This window comes from Vulpes vulpes, chromosome 2, assembly GCF_048418805.1.
Source record: "Vulpes vulpes isolate BD-2025 chromosome 2, VulVul3, whole genome shotgun sequence".
NCBI classification, from domain to species: Eukaryota; Metazoa; Chordata; class Mammalia; order Carnivora; family Canidae; genus Vulpes; species Vulpes vulpes.
This window is the reverse complement of record NC_132781.1, coordinates 99399146-99417216: the sequence shown is the minus strand read 5'-3', so window position 1 is coordinate 99417216 and position 18071 is coordinate 99399146.

Sequence of the window (18071 nt, the reverse complement as noted above, 5' to 3'; positions counted from 1 at the left end):
AGCAAATATGCTGGTATCCAAATGTCCAAGATATAAAATGAAATACTGATTGCTCCTCTGAAGGCTCCACTGTGTCCCTTCCTAATTGAAACCCGCTTTCTCTTTTTAGACGTAACCACTGCTCCGATTCTTACAGCAATTCTGACCTAGCTCTTATGGTTTTTCTTTAAAGTTTCATGCTTATGAATTATCGTTTTCTCTGTTTTTCAATTTTATATCAGAATATATATCAGAAGAATATACTGTATACATTCTTCTCTGCTCTGCTTCTTTTGATCAATATTGTGGTTGTAGGGTACTTCCACCAAAACGAGCTCTAATTTTTTTTTATGTTATAAGAATTTCAGTGTGATAATGTACATACCACAATTTATTCATCCACTTAATGGTATGGCCATTTTACTGTTAATGGACAATTTAAGACTATTATCAAAATTTTTCTTAGAACATTCTTATGCATATCTTCTGATATGCAAATGCATGTATTTCTCCAGGGATATACCCAGGAATGGGACTGTTGTATCATGAGTTATGTGTAGCTCCAATTTAATTAGAAAATGCAGGGCAGTTTGGGTGGCTCAGCGGTTTAGCGCTGCCTTCAGCCCAGGGCGTGATACTGGAGACCTGGGATCGAATCCCACGTCGGGCTCCCTGCATGGAACCTGCTTCTCCCTCTGCCTGTGTCTCTGCCTCTCTCTCTCTCTCTCTCTCTCTCTCTCATGAATAAATAAATACAATCTTTTTTAAAAATGCAAACTATATCCCAAAGTAATTATACTAATTTCTACTCCCACCAACAGTGCAGCTCTCATTCTTCTACATCCCAGCCAACACTTGTTTTTATCAGATTTTTTATTTGCCACTCTGGTGTGTGTGACGTTGGCTTTCTGTTTATGATTATTTAACTTGTACTGCCTGGTAATTAGTGAACTTAAACATCTTTGCTTATTCTTATTAGTTGTTTGGATTTCATTTTGGTGAAGCACTTATTCAAATCTTTTTCTCATTTTTTAAGTGGGTTATCTCTTTTTTTTTTCTGATGGGCTTGTGGATGGAGATACAAGTTCTTTGTGGATTATGTGTTGCAAATATCATCTCATTCTGTGGCTGATATTTATTTCCACACTCTTTAAAATGGTGTCTTTTCATGAGCTTAATTACTTTAATGTCATTACAATCTTTTCTTTCTCTATCATATTTTAAAATACTGCCCAATGCCCTGAATATATTTCTAAATATGTAAACATTTAAAATTTTCTTCTTTCACATTTAAGGTTACCACCCACTTGAAGTTGATTTTTGTATGTGGTGTGAGGAAGGGGTATTTTTTCATTGTTCCCACTTAGATACCTAGTTATCTTAGCATCAGTTAATAAGAAGACAGTCATTCCCTCAATTGCTCTAAAACATTTCCTTTGTCATACACGTGTATATCAATATATACACGAATCTGTCTTAGGTACCCCTATTCTCTTCCCTTGGTCTATTTATCTGTAACAATACTACACAGTCATAATTGCCACAGCCTCACAAGTTTTAGTATTTGGCAAAATAAATCATCTTTCCTTGTTATCCTACTCTAGGAGTGTCTCAAACATTCTTGGGATTTTTAAAATTTCTTCATAAACATTAATATCACTGGTCAATATGAAGATGAAAATCAGTCTATTGAGATTTTTCTTAGTATTGTATTGAATACAGTTTGGGAAAAGCTCAAATATTTAGTATATTGACTTCTAATCCCTTTATATGGCATATCACCTCATTTATTTAGATTTTCCTCAATATGTCCCAATAAAGTTTTATAATTTTTATAGAGTATTTGTGTATTCTTTTCCTAGATTTTTCACTAATATGAAAGTTTTTTTTCCCTTTTACTGTGAATCATCAAGTCAGGTATAATAGCTTTTATTTATTGGGCCCTACTGTTTTTCAAATATCATATTAGCCACTTTAAATGTACTGTATGTTTTAATCCTCACAATAAGCTTATTAGGAACTCTTTTTGTTATACCCATTTCACTTATGAACATACTGATGCTCATAGATACTTTTCCCAAGTTCTTACAGTTAATTATCCAAGAAGAATTTGAATTCAGGCCTATCTGATTCCCAAGTCATGCTGTGCTAACTCAATGGGAGACATGCTTTCAAGGAAGTGAATACATGCAGACATATTTTGGTGGGGATGAGGCTGGAAAGATTGGTGATGTGGGACACTAGCCAGGAAGGGTGTAAGGAAGGGAGGGATCCCAAGTACTCAAGAAATTGAAGCAAGATGTTGAGGTGAATGATGATGGTAGATGACATAAAGTAGGGAGGTGCTGAAAACAAATATCCCTCCAGTGACTATTTTTCTTAAGGCAAAGAGGAGGAGTCCATCAAATAGCCTGGGAGCTGTTAGGTGTCAGGTTTGCTTTAGTGGCATCACCCCTAGACACATAGAGGCCATATTACTAGCTTATGTTATTCACTTGCTATTTCTAAACTGAGTTTTATTGCCTAATTTCCCAGTCTCTTTCAACTAGTACCTTTCATTTGGATTTTAACCTCGGCATATTTCCTCTAATACTTATAGCTGTTTGCGCAAGTCAATTTTCAGGCTTATTTTGGGAAAACACAGGACATGTGAGAACATACCTTGCTCATATAGAAGATTTTGTGAACAAAAATTATTTGACATAGTTCCTAACCATCAATCTGCATTACTTTTAAAATACAATCAAGAGTGCAACTGGCCAAGAACTCAAAGAAGCAGGATAACAGGACAGATGGTCCAAGATTCTTAATGTCTGCCACTAGACCTCAAAATGATCCTATTTAATGGTGTTGATGAGCCTGCCTCTTGAATTCTTCAGAAAATGCATGTTGTGTTGCAGTTGATTTTGAAGAGAGATATCTGTGCTAGGTGAGCAGCCATTAAGTGCAGCTTTGGAATAATTGGCCTTCCTCCATTGTTCAGTTTATAATAGCTGCAATAACTCAGACTGCTAAAATAGATCCAATTATGTAGAAAAATATTAAAGAAACAGCAAGCATTTCCTTAGCTACCATACCTTGCCTAAAAGGTAAGCAAGGATTTATTTTCTGTTAGTTTGTGATCATACATAAATTTAAGGTCCAATAAGAATATAGAAGTCCAGAAATAGAAATACAGAAGAAAACCCCACTTAGCACAGATTCAGACAATACTGAAAATAACAAAAGCTAGAGTACAATGAGATATTTCAAGGCTATAAGAAGTAGAGGGCTTGATCTCTATTTTTAACTTGAAAAATTGGACACAATATTTAATGCAGTATAAATCTGTTTCAGAAAAAAATTGTAGGACACATTTATATATATGCATCTTGTGAAAATACATAAAATTTTAAATGAAAATAAATTAGTGGGGCATCTGGGTGGGTCAGTTGGTTAAGCATCCGACTCTTGATTTCAGCTCAGGTCATGATCTCAGGGTCATGAGATCAAGCCCTGCATCTGGCTCCGCACGGAGCTTAGTGCCTCCTTAAGATTCTCTTTTCCTCTCCCTCTGCTCCTCCCCCACTAATGTGTGTACTCTTTCAAAAAAAAAAAAAAAAGAAGAAGAGAAAGAAATTAGTAAAATAAATTCATACATGTGCATTTTATTTTATGATAAATGCGTATTATTGGAGATAAAGGCTAGTAAACAATGAAGTAAATTCGAGCATTAATGTATTTTGTAAATTACTTAATTGTTTTAAAGTAAAACAAGCTTCTTGCTCCATTTTGGTCAATTTTAATATCTTCTTTCATGAGCCATTTCTAATTTCATTTGTTAGTTGTTCCATTCCAATTTGGGGAAAATTGTTAGATTCTTTTGACTATCCATTGCTCTTTAAGCTGGCCCCATCTTATGATTTTTGTTTAAAATGTTTTTAAAAATAATTTTTTAGTAAATTGGGAAGATATTGTTTTTTAGAGAAATTTTGTTGTTCGCGGTTAAGTCCTCAAGACAGTTCCTTAAAAACCAACCAACTAACAAAACGACCCATTTCTCACAAATTATTGCTAGAGTTTAGTTCCAGTAAGCTTTCTTATAGTTATATCATGAGAAATAAATTCTGTTTCAAGCTGAGGTGTCAGAAATGCACTTTATTCCCATGCTGAGGTGGGATGAGACCATCCTCTTCATTTGTCCATTCTCCCATCTGAGGTCAGCCTGTGGTGAGAGCTTCTCCAACCCAGGACACATGGAAGCTTCTGTAAGTGTGGAGGCTAGAGGAGGCAAGACTAATGGCGAGACAGGCAGGAAATGAGGAAATGAGGCAGTGCCTTAGGTCAAAGTTTGGGGGAAGAGATACAGAGTTTCAGGGTCAATTTCCTGGGTCAAGTCTTTATCTTTACTATTATGAATTTGACCAATGCCTTGTTTCTAATACTGTTCACCAGCAATAGCCCACCAGAATCTCTCCTCCTTCCCACTACCTATTGCCTCCACCCAAGATGATGTTTCCTCCCTAACCAAGCATGAACAAAATCAATCTACCAGGTTTTCCCTTTTAGCCCTCAAGTAAGGACACAGTCCCTTGAGGAGTTCTCAGAGCTTCAAACACTGGTGGTGATTGAGACACCTGGGTGGTAAAGTGATTCCCTTTTTTCTCTTTGTCTTCTGCTGCTTCCCCCTAGAACATGGAAAGGAAAATTTGGTCTGCACAGATCTGTTACAATGAGTCTTGCACATAGAATAAGAGTTCTCACATCATATAGGGTCTATAAAAAAGCTTTCTGGGCCTTTTTTTTTTTTCTTCACTGAAGGAGGTAATAGCTACCCTTTACAGGAATTCATGGAAGATGAATAAGGTTAATATGGGTAAAAGTACTTAGCACAGTGCTTGGCACACAGTAGTCTTTAATAAATTATCATTTCTTTTCCCCTTATGGGAATTTTGAAGTTTGGTCAAATGAGGAAAGCAGTTACTTTCACAAAGCCAACAACCCCTTGGCAGGTTTAATTTGAAAATTAACATACAGTATGTATTTTGCAGATCCCACTAACAGAGGTTGTCAAATAGTGGGTCCACTGAATTAATTACACTTGACATCTTTAACAAGTAAGCACAGATGGCAATTTGTAGTCAATGGTAATCTCAGATCAAACTATTTTAACATCAAAATTTGACTTATTATGAATTAATCTTCTCAGTTTTGAATTTGCTTCTGTGTAGGAATATTTGCTCATGAATTCTTTGAATACAAATAAATCCCAAAAGCTAACGCATAATTTTTGCAGTTAACAATAGGACAAAAGTAAGCTAATCTTTTTGCCGTAAAGGGCATTGTTTTAGGGGGAAAGTTCATAATATGGGAAAAATTATGCTATAAATGATGTTGTCAAGTCATATTTTTCATGCCATTACTCTTTGTTTCACGTTGCAGCAGAAACAAAATGAAACTAACAGTTTCAGGGGAAATTCTCATGGGAGTTAGAAGTTCTGGTTTGTATCACTTCTGAGTACATCAATTTTTGTCACTGCAAAATGGAAAGCCACTGTGAGGGGGTATCTTAAACATGGAGTGGGAATGGGATGGGAGGAACCAAGCAAAAATAGAACAAAGCAAGATATGAATGCCAGGTCATCTTGCGTTTAAATTCCAGCTCACCGCTTACCAGCTCCATGACAGTGGACAACCTAAATTCTGCAAGTCATAATTTTTTTCATCTGTAAAAGGGGAATAATATCTGCATCACAGGGCTATCATGAGGATTAGGTAAAGCAATCTGTGTGCCTTAGTGGTTTCTGGCATTTAGACGCTTAACACTGTTAATTTGTTTTAAGATTCATTTATTTCAGAGACAGAGAGAGGCTGTGTGAGTTGGGAGAGGGGCAGAGGAAGAGGGAGAAACTCAAGCAGCATCTCTGCTGAGCTCAGAGCTGGACATGGGGCTAGATTCCAGCACCCCGAGATCACCACCTGAGTCGAAACCAAAAGTAAGATGCTTAACCAACTGCACCAGCCCAGGCGCTTAACAATGTTAAACCTGTCCTCTGACTTCTAAAACCCTACCTTACCCAGATAAAAAAATATGGATAGCATGCCTAGAGTATTTTAATTTACTTTTTAGTAAGAACATATTGCTATAGTGTTTACTACCTACCAGGTACTATCCTAAGCACTTCACAAATAACTCATTTCATTCTAAGAACTTGTTTTGTGAAAACCCTATTATAATTTCTGAACAGTGCCGTTGTTATCTCTCTTTTACAGATGAAGAAACTGAGGCCCAGAGAGGGAACAACCTACCCAATTGACACCACAGTTGAGTGGAGGGGCCAGGTTCAAAGCCTGGCCCTCCGTTTGCATTTCAGTTCTACGCGTGCTGTTTTTCATGATAACAAAAGAAAAAGTTCAACACATTCTTCATTGTCAGAATTTCATTACCGAGGGTGAAATATAATACAAAAGTTATCAAAGGAATGTTCATATACAAAAAAAATTATTAAAAATAAAATAGTGTTAAATATGCAAAAAAAAATGTGTGCCTTAAAGAGTCTGTGGGGCAATGGGAGAAAGTGAAGTAGAGGGGAGAAGACAAGGTGTCATGGTGGAGGCGTGTGGTAGCATAGCAGCAGAGAGAGAATACTAAGGCCAAGGCTGGGGTATCATTGACCAAACTCTTCCCAACCTAAATATTGCTTTCTTACCCCTCAGGTGAGCAGAAGTTGTGGTTGTGCCAGAGCTTATCCCCAATTTGTAGAAAACAGTACCGTTGACCCTGGGGAGCCACAGCTTCTCCTGAGTCATGAATATTTCTTGAAAATAACAGAGCTCTGATACCCTAGGGTCATTAACTGAGTTACTGCTGAGTTAAGAAAGATAACTGCAGAGTTTTGTAGTGGACACTCCTTCCAGGACCAAGGGCTGGGCGATCTGCTGGCTTCTGCTCTCAGGCCCCTTGGCAATGGCAGCAGATAACAAGCCACCTCGCCCTTCAGGACAGATCAATCCAATGACTGACCAACATAGTGTGAAGGGACAGTGCCCTGGCTCCAACTGGCTCAACACTGAAGGATCACCCCAATATCAAAGTTTAACAAACCAGCTTCTCCATTGCTGCCGTTACTTCTCTTCCAAGGAGATTGATTCCAAGTGCTCTGAGAAGCATCCTGTAAGCTACTCTCTATGGTCAAATCTATTCCCCAAGACACTTGACTTGCAACAAGTTTCTTCTCATGCCCTATTGTTTATGGATATATTTATATCTATCTATTTATCTATCATCTATCTATCTATCTATCTATCTATCTATCCATTTATCTATCTACCTGATAACCTCAACAGTCATCCTAGCTTTAGCAGATTTCCAGTTTCTTCTTTCCACCCAAGCAAGAGACCATTGATGGAACTGATTAATTTGGCCAAGTAGAAATGACAGTGGAGGCCCCTTCAGGCTTGGGTCACACTTTGTAATCCTCACTGATAGAGGTGTTCAATGAATATCTCCTAAGACTGACACACATGAAGACACAGATGTAATACCACAGGCCTGACTATCTGTGGGCTGGAGATTTCCCCAAATGCTAAAAAAAAAAAACTCTTTAAAAAAACATTTTCACTGGAGAAAAAGCTAGTTTTATTCCCAAATAATACTAGGAATCATAGGGATAGGCTTAGGAAGTAAAATACTTTTTTTTTTTTCTAGTGAATTGGTGTGTATGTGTGTGTGTGCATTTGATTTGTTTGTTGTTGTTGTTTTGCTTTGTCGTAGGTAGTGAAGTGCTGCACAGACTTTATAGGCATGTCTTTGAAACAAGGCTGACCAAATTTCAGGCCTGCACATTTCTGGGTTCAATGATCAAATGAAGCACTGCTATTTTAAGAAGTGATTAAGAGCAGCTTTTTATAGACCCAAAATTTAATCGACATTTTTCTTTCTTTTGTCAATTGTTCTCTGACAAGTGAATTCATTTCCAAGTACATTAGGCTGAATGAGATTCCACAGGTCCATGAATGTCTTTCCAGATTCCACCTCAACAAGGGTAACAGTGTGGTCATCCAGACTAGAAAGCCCTCTTTGGGAAAACCTGCTGGAAAAACTGAAAGCTGACTAAGGTCCTGCCAGGAAGCTGGTCAGAGGCCATGGCCTGAAAATCCAAACAAATGAAGCCCTGATCCAATCTGCTCCCTCTAAGGACAGTCGAAAGACAGGAGATCTCTTTTAAAGTTCAAGTTGTTGATCTATTGACAGTAGAGCCATCCTGTGCTTCCCTATACTCTGCCCTGCACCTTTTCCACTTGGTTGCTTGTTAAATGAGCAAAAGCACTAATGGAAACTGATGTAGCTCCTTTTCAGGAGCAGGCCTGACCAGTATAAAAGGACCATGATCTACCTGGAATAATTCCTAAGAGTGCTATAATAGGGTGTGGCAAAGCATATGAGACATGAAATGCAGTAGTCACCTTCAAAACAAATATAAGGCAATGGATTATGACAGATATGAATTCCTTTCTTGTTCAATAGATCTAAAGAAATCAATGCATAGAAACTGACCTTAAGACTGATCCTAGATCAGGATCCTGATTCTTAATACACAAAAGTATTATTTTTCCATTAAGAAAAGAGTATATATGTCTAGTACTTTGATAAAAAAAAACCTCTCGTGCACCAAATTTCTTATAAAAAAATATGTATAGGGGTGGATTATCCAGTTTTCACAGAACTTGTCTTCTCCCTTGCATGTGGTTGGGGGAGGGGAGTGGACACAGGATCCCCTTTCTAGTTGCAGAGAGTATCATCAAGGAGTGGAGATAGAGTGGGATGGGGAGCTGGTCCATTACACACCAGGCTGTTGGAAGGTGGCCCAGAGCTGACCATGGGCATATCAGTACAAATTTGCCCCTGCTGAAGAACCAAAAATTTCTTTCATAGTCTTGAACCTTCAAGAAACTTGACTGCAGGAATCAGCATTCTCAAAATCTCTCTGGTAGAAGACTCCACATTTGAAAAGCTTAAACTTGTCTCTTTCTTTCCATTTTCACTGTCTAGCATATCCCAAAGCATGGTCTAAGGTATGTTAAAAGTAAACGATCCGATAAAATCTTCCATGGTCAAGTGCATTTGAGAAAAAAATGGGTTTGAGGAAAGCACAGATTTCCTACTGCAAAGGGCCACAAATTACAACATGCTAATATGCATTGTGACTCTCCAAAGAAGAAATAAAGCATGTGCTGTGTCCCAGCTTTATATGACCATTTAACTTCCTGTTTCCAAAGAACAACTTAGGGGGTTAGTGTCCCAAAGAATATACTTTGATAAATTTTATAATCATTTTGGGAAATCTTATTTAAAAATCTTATAGTTCTTTCCCAGGATGCTCATTTTGTATCCATATTTAAGAATTCTTGGTTTAAACATGTCATATATGTATTCTTTTATTTGACAGCATGTTGGTAAATTTTAAAGATATCTAATATACGTGCATTCTTAACAAACCTAGTGTTTTAAGAAAAGGACAATTTTGTGTGCTCAAATCAATACATTTTTAAGGTTTCTGGAACCTTCAGTAAAAGGTTTCAAATAGATAATAGGCAACATTAGCATAGTTTTAAGGCTTTGAGTCAAAGACACCCATTTATAGACAGCAAATTAGTTAATTCTTACTAACGTCTCATCGCTGTGATGGAAAGGAATACCCAAGTTACTTGATCTCTGGGAGCCAAAGCACACTCTATTTGATGAAGCATCTTTGATCTGCAGCCTCTGATAATGCCTATCAACTGCCAGCAGCCAACTTTGATACCCTGCTAAAGGGAGACGTAAGCCGCTTTAACTTGAAAAGGATCAGAAACAATTACAAAATCGAATGAGGTGTTACTGACATGGCAGGAAGATGTGCATGAAGAAGCGAAATACCAGCAGCATGCATTAATCAACCTGCAATGCCAGCAAGACTCCCCCTGAACTCATGCAACGAAACCAAACAAATATCATCGCAAACAAGAAGACAGCTGGTGTGCAGAAATTACTTAGCTAATCTCAATGCCACAGTTCCGTAATCCTTAAAATGAGAGATGGTTTGTTATAAAAATTAAGCATAACATACATAAAGCACCCGGCTCGGTGACTGGCACACAGTTGACAATTAGTATATAGTACTATTTATTATTATTTGGACATAAAAGGGTGAATGAGCGGACGCTGTCAAAATTCTAGTGAGTTGCTAAAACTGCCAACAGTCTCAAGACTACATCAGCATGTTTTGAAACCATAAACACTAGAAACTAGTCAATGAACATGCAGATATCACTCAAAAGAGAGGGATGGAGGAAGTTACAGATGGCATTTCCATCCAAGAATCCACGAGATTACTTTTTTTTTCCGAGGAGGACTCCATTTTTGCTGTCTTCTGTGTTGTCCTCATGAGGGCTGACAGTTGTTAGTGAAGTTTCCTGAGACTGGTGATTCATATAGAGATCACCACCAAACAGTAAAACAAAGCAAATGTGTGAAGATGCATCTTTGATTTGCAGATTGTCCATTGCAAACTGCCTGGGAAGAAGTCAGCATGAAAATCTCATCCCACAGCATCGGGTAAAGAATCTTGGTTTCAGACACCCCAAGAGATGCCATAGAAATAGATTCTGAGGAGCTCCTACTGATCACCTCATCTTACATCTTTATATATACCCCACCCTTAAGTGACCATCGTCACAAATAAAGCATTAGGCTCTGCCCCCACGTAGAGCACATTGAGCTATTTAAGGACAAACCCCTGCTTTAGTTTCTGCTGCCATGGAGACTTTTATGCGTTTTTCACCCTTAAGGCAGATGGGGTATTGAGTTGGGGAAAAAAAAAAAGGATTATTTGCTTCACACTAAATTTCCGTTTTTATCCTCAGGGTTTCTCTTTTGATACAAAAGCGTCTGGGTTTTTGCTGAATTCGGGCGAGGATCATTTTCCCTCGGTGGCACATTTATACTAATCCTTGGCCGTTCATGTATCTCAACATCTACTTGATGGACAACACATTCCTCTAACTGTAAAATATTCTGTCCCCTTGGGACACCAGTTGTCTCCATACCGGAAGACTTGACCTTCATTTCAGCAGGGAACTGGAAGAAATGTCATTTTCTTTTGGTCTGTTAAACAATGTGACATCTTGTTTTGTCTCGGCCTCTGGCTTCAGCCCATCCCACACCCCTCAGAATCACCCACTCTTGAAGATATTGCCTTAGACTTTTTTCTTTCCTTTCTAAAAATCGGTGGTGGATAATGATGCTGAATGTTGTCAAATTCCTTCTAGAAATAAAATACTGGTTTTTGACAACTGAAGGGGGCTCAGTCCTAACCTGAGGATCCCATATGATGAAGGAAGCCTCTCTGCAAAGCTAGCATATCCTTGCAATAAGAACATGCCTCTCTGGAAAGCAGCCACTCTGCTTTAGTCAGGAGTGAGCCTGATAATAGAAGAATATAACTGAAGTTGACACATTCTCATTAGAGTGGCTGAAACAAAAGCACATATGGATCTTTCTGAATCATTGAACACACACTGCTTGATAAATTATATTCTCATTTTCAGAGGCTCCGTCTCAGAATGCCTTAGCAGGTAATAGGCCTCCATAGCTCCAGGTTGCTACTTTTCACCACCCATAAGTGGATTCAGCGGGTGGGTGGAAAGGGATCAGGAAAAGGTAACTATCAGCTACTGACAAGTTTGCCTTTGACAAGGCTTAGTTAAGTGAACTCCAACATCCTACTTCAAGACATGGCTACCTTTTCCAGAACTACCACTCGCTAAGAAAGAAGAAGAATTCAACCAATGTTGAAAGGGTTGGAAAGAGAGGCATTAATCTTCTTTGAAATTATGCCTCTTTGACTCTGTTCCTTGAGAAGTGTTGGCGATTACATCATTCTCCCTTGGGGTACTTAGTTGAGGAAGGTGTCCTGAGAGAAATTTGATGCAGGAAAGAAGGTCAGATGTTAGAAAGGCTGCTCCCACCCTCAAATAAAATGCTTCTGTGCTTTGGTTCACTTGACTATCTTGAGGTCCAAATCTCTGAAAGAGCCTGGGTCAATGAGGATTGCTTTCTTAACAATAGAAACCTACTCTGAGTGACGGAAGCAGAAAACCAATGTGTCGGAAGCACATTAAGTAGCTCCCAAAATTGTCTGGCAAGGCCAGAAATCCAGGCCCAGAAATTCATATAGGTCCCTCTTCCCAGCTCTGGACACTGAGCATGGCCAAGGTGCCAGTGCTGTTGGGAACCGGAAATGTCCTGCTTTTTATGTGCCAGTTGCTCTTAATTCAAAGTTCCAATGAGAGTATGTGATTGGTCCTCATTGTCTTAAATTTTGCTGGTGGGAGTGGGGTGGAGACAAGTACCTGGCTTTTTTCAGCATCTTTGGTGTAAAGTGAGTAAGTGAGTTCAGGTGTTCAATAGCATTTCTCCAAAAAAGAAAAGAAGAGGAGAAGGAATCTAGACACATGTTTACTCATTTGAGAATCTCTCAACATTTCTGACAAAATGCAGACTAAACCACTTCTTGTAGAAAAAGGACCACTGTCCTCACCTTCAACCCCCTCAAATTCTGCATTGCTCTTACTAAGCAAACACAGTATGAAGAAAAAAAAAACCCACTGGTAATTCAGATATAGGAGTTAAGCCTAGTCTCCCAACTCCCCAGGGAATAAGTGCCCTATGCATTTATCCAGATTTCTCTGCCATACTGAAGTTTCACATTGCATTTTTTTCTAAACTGAAGGTTATTTTAAAATAAGTCTGTCTGAACTACTTAAAAAAGAATAAGAGGGAAAAATTAAAAGCTATTTGTGATTTTTTGAAGAGCAATAATGAAAGTAACCTCAAATTTGCAATTTTTCTTCTACATGAAAAAAAACCCGCCTCTAAGAATCTTAATTTCTCATTTCTCAGAACAGCTTTTAATTTTGTTTTTCATCTCATTGGCATACTCTAATGGGAGCCCTACAGGAAAAGATAACAAAAACAAAGCTAAAAATATGTTTTAGAATCATGACACAGAAAATGTTACTGTTTTTTTTTTTTTTAGTAGTAGAATGGATACTATTCTGATTATAGAATCTGCAGAAAGAGAAATAATCTTAGACAAACAAAACAGAAAATATCTCCATGGTCTTTTTTTAAGTGTATGCCATTGCCAAATCCCCTGAGAAATGGAATCCCTGCTGGTCTTGCTTCCAGATGGCCGATAAACTCTATGACCCCTGAAATTCCTTATAGTAAGCCTCAGACATGAGTTGTTAACTAATGCAACACATGGCCAGGCTCCCTCATGGAAGCAAACAGAAAACTGGGAAAATTCCAGGGGACTCAATCCTTAACACTTCCCTTCAGTGGCTGCAAAAAGTAAGCTCATTTGAATTAATTGCTTTCCTTTACTTGTGGAGATCTATTCAGGAAGAATTCCTTTATAACCCCAGGATAAATGTTGAATTTTTGCTTTGCCAGTAGTAGTGTTTTGGATTTTGGGATGGAGAATATACTCATGTATCACAAGTGTAATTAAACATTGGCTTTTGGGGCACCTGGGTGGTTCAGTGGTTGAGTGTCTGCCTTTGGCTCAGGGTGTGATCATGGGGTCCTGGGATCGAGTCCTGCATCGGACTCCCCACAGGGAGCCTGCTTCTCCCTCTGTCCATGTCTCTGCCTGTGTCTCTCATGAATAAATAAAATCTTAAAAAAGCATTGGTTTTTAAATGGTAAGAGTTACATAATTTAGATTGTCTTTGCAGTAGTTAAGTAAGGCAGATATGTCTGAATTGCCCGTGTTGTGATGGTTATATTGATTATTGATGATAAGAATAAGCAATCTGATGAGTCTGTGTGTTGCTCTAATGCAGGTGTAACTGTTGGTTCTTTGAAACACTGTCCCAATTTGGGAGCTTTTTTGGAAGTGTGATTATCACTTAATCTACCTCCTACAGCACTCACAAGTTGACTACATCTATGGGTTAAGTCCACCTAATCCAGATACTGTCCTTAATAAAAACTGAAGAGAGTCTTCAAATAAAAATACATAAAAGCAACTAAGTTTGGTTTGAAAGTAATTAAACCTAATTATTTTGCCACAAAGATAGGCAGCAAATTACAAAGAATTTAAGTAAAAGTCCAGCCTGTTTGTGCGATTAGCTACCCATCTGTTCTCTCTTGGTTAAGACCTTGGCCAAGAACAATGGAGCCAGAACGGTGTCTTCACTGCCCTATTTCGTTGTCTGTTCCCCCTTCTCCATCTTCAACTCACATTCTTTAATCATGTGCTCCTCACTGAGAAGTGCTGGTTTGGTGACTTTCTGGCACTGTCATTAATATGTCATTGCAAAGAGTTTTGTCTCATTATCGGCAGCTACCCAAAGTCTAGCCCTAAGAGTGACATCTCGTGTCTTAAGCATTCTTTTTTTTTTTAATAATAAATTTATTTTTTATTGGTGTTCAATTTGCCAACATACAGAATAACACCCAGTGCTCATCCCGTCAAGTGCCCCCCTAAGTGCCCGTCACCCAGTCACCCCCACCCCCCACCCTCCTCCCCTTCCACCACCCCTAGTTCGTTTCCCAGAGTTAGGAGTCTCTCATGTTCTGTCTCCCTTTCTGATATTTCCTACCCATTTCTTCTCCCTTCTGTCTTAAGCATTCTTGATATTATTAATGGCTGTCGCACAAATCTGTACACTGCACAAACTGCAGAGGCTATGGCTTTTCTTAGGATTTTTGGACAGGAGAGAAATGCATTGTCACACCTAAAAGATTTGGGTTTCAGATGAATTATGTAATTTCTCAGAGCGTCAGAAATGTGAAGTCTGTTACTGTGATTGGCACCCATGGAATGATAGCTGTAACTGTTATTTTAGCAGAATATCCCTTCATGCAGAAGTGGGAATAAGTTAATGGAAATGTAAAGGTTTAGCTGAAAAATAAATATTGCCCTGATAAATTGCTGCCTATAGAATATTTTCTATTATCCAAAACCATTTTTCTTTTCTTTTCTTTTTTCTGCTTTCTCTTTTTTTTAAAATATTTTATTCATTTATTTGAGAGAGAGAGAGAGAGAGAGCCCGCGCACAGGTGCATGTGTAGGGAGGGGGGTGGAAGGCAGAGGGAGAAGGAGAAGCAGATTCCCCAGCTGAGCAGGGAACCTAATGCAGGGCTCATTTCCAGGACGCTGGGATCATGACCTGAGCCGAAGGCAGACACTTAACTGACTGAGCCACCTAAGCACCCCTTTTTTCTTTCTTTTTTTTTTTTAAGAGAGAGAGAGTGTGTGCATGTGAGTGGAGGAGGAGTGGCCGAGGTCTCCCTCGGAGAGAGAGAATTCCAAGCTGGATCCGTGCCCTGCATAAAGCCTGATGCAGGGCTCTATCCCACAACCCTGATAACAGGACCTGAGCCCAAATCAAGAGTTGGAGGTTTAACCAACTGAGCTACCCAGGTGCCCCTTTTATGGTTTTTATTATGGAAATTTTCAAATAGTCAAAGATAGAGAGTATAATGTAATAAAGCTACACATACCTAACTTCAGCCATAATGAACATTGTGCTATATATACTTCATTCCTTCCATCCCTGTTATGTTTCTTTTTTAAAAATAGAGAGGGAGACCTTGTTAGTTAGAAATAAATACTATAGTGTTAGATATAAAATAACACAATATCTGGGATTTGTTGTAACATACTGCAGCAAAAAACAAATACCTTGCCATTATCACAGATAATAACTTTAACAATAATTTCCATAATTGCATTTAAACCCGAACAATATTTGAATTTCTCTGATTGTCTCAAAAATATCTTTTTTTTACAGTTGGATTATTTTTTTTTTATCACATTCAACACAAGGTCCACACACAGCATTTAATTAATATGTTAGATGTTTCAATCTTACAACCACACCCCTCTCTCCCTCCCTTTATTTGTGCCATTAGTTTGCTAGAGAAGCTGAGTCATACATATATCCTCGGAATGTCACACATTCTAAACTTGGCCAGTTGCTTCCTCGTCATGTCAACTAACTGGTTCTTCTCCTATTTCCTGTAACAGAACGTCAGGTCTAGAAAATTGATTAGATTCAGGTTGCATTTTGGAGACAAGATTACTTCACAGAGGATGCAGAGTCCTATTGTATCATATCACAGGGCATGAGTTACTGGTTGTACCAGTTATTTTAGTGATGCTAAGACTGGGCAGTGTTTCTGTGTGGTATGAATTTAATGTCTCCATTATGAAGTTTGCCATCAACTTTCCTCCAAATGAGCACCTTTTCATTACATATTTACTTACAAGAGATTTATTGTCAATGAGTAGTGTACTTAAGACTTCGTGACTCATGCTCATTTCAGATGTTCCCAGGACACTCCTCATCTCTAGTTTTGACACCAATTTGATGCTTTAAAAAAAAAAAGGCACCCTCTTTAACAGCATTTTTAATTCTCCATTCCCCCAATATGGTTACACAACCCTTTTTTTAAATTGACAGATAGTTTTCTTTACCACCTGCCCCCCTACCAAATTCAGATTTGTCAGGGTTTCAGAAACAGATCTCCTAGTAAGGTCCAGGATGCCTTTTAACTTGCTCTCTGCTGCAAGATTGCACAATTACAATGTGACATCATCCTCTTGATAGGCCTGCTGGGCCTTCATCTGGAAGGTTCTGTGGATTCATATAGGCTACTTGGAGAAACTGCAGTGATTTGTCAGTGACCTGGCAACACAGAAGCACCTAGAACCTCCCAGGCGATGAATGCTATTGAATAAATAATTTCTAACTAATTATACATGAATTTTCACATGTTAATTTTTTACATGGTAAACAATAGTAAATAACATATATTCTTATATAACCCATGGAGCCCCAGTCTTGAAAGCAAATGATTTCTTTGCACAGCAAGATATTTAGAGATTCGGAAAAACATTAAGGAAAAGAGTTTGGTGGCACCAGTGTGGCTCAGTCAGTTAAGCATTTGATTCTTGATTTCTGCTCAGATCATGATCTCAGGGTTGTGAGAATATGCTCCTGGTTGGGCTCCGTGGGTATGGAGTCTGCTTGGGATTCTCTCTCTCCCTTTGCCTCTCCCCTCCACTGTACTTGCTCTCTCTCTCTCTAAACAACAACAACAAATTGTAAAAAGTATTCACTTTCCCAATTATCAGTATATTATAAATGTGCTTAAAGCTTTCAAAATTCTGTTCATTTGGGAACCTGAGTGACTCAGTCCATCAAGCATCTGCCTTCAGCTCAGATCCTGATCTCAGAGTCCTGGGATCAAGCCCTGCATCGGGCTCCCTGCTCAGCATGGACTCTGCTTCTCCCTCTTCTTCTCCCTCTGCCTCTAACCCTGTTCATTCTCTCTCTTTCTCTCTCTCAAATAAGTAAAATATTTTTTCTAAATTCTGTTTATTTACAACATGCTAGGAATCCTATGAAGCATCTTAGTCAGTTTGGGGTTATCACAAAAAAGCTATAAAGTGCGTGGTTTTTAAACAACAAATACTCAGTTCTCAGAGTTCTGCAATGTGGGAAGTCCAAGATCACAGCGCCAGCAGATTTGGTGTTTGGTGAGAACCCACTGCCTGATTCACAGATGACACCTTTTCACTGTAAATTCACATAGTGGAAGGGGCAAACTGGCTCTCTCTTGGGTCACTTTTATAAGAGATCTCATGACCTAAGCACCGCCCCATGAAGGCCCCACCTCCTAATATCATCACTTTGAGGGTTAGGTTTCAATATATGAATGGGAGGGGAGCAAATATTCAGGTCAGAGCAATCTGAAAAGTAAACCTTTCCCCTAATTGTGGGATCCAATAGTCTAACATCAAGATCTGGTAGTTCCTTGGGCATAGCTGATATTCACATAGCTTTTCAGCATCTCATGAAAAGAATACATATAATCAGTCTCCCTTGAAATGTCAAAGTGAACCTTTATAATCTTCTCATGATAAATCTTCTCTTTTGTCCTAGAGACTTTACTAGAAGATGGAGTGGCCCTGGCAAAAATTGACTGGCTTTGCCGATATGCTGATAAATTGGAAGCACTGATTTCATCAAATACCAAATGGAGGGGTTGGGGG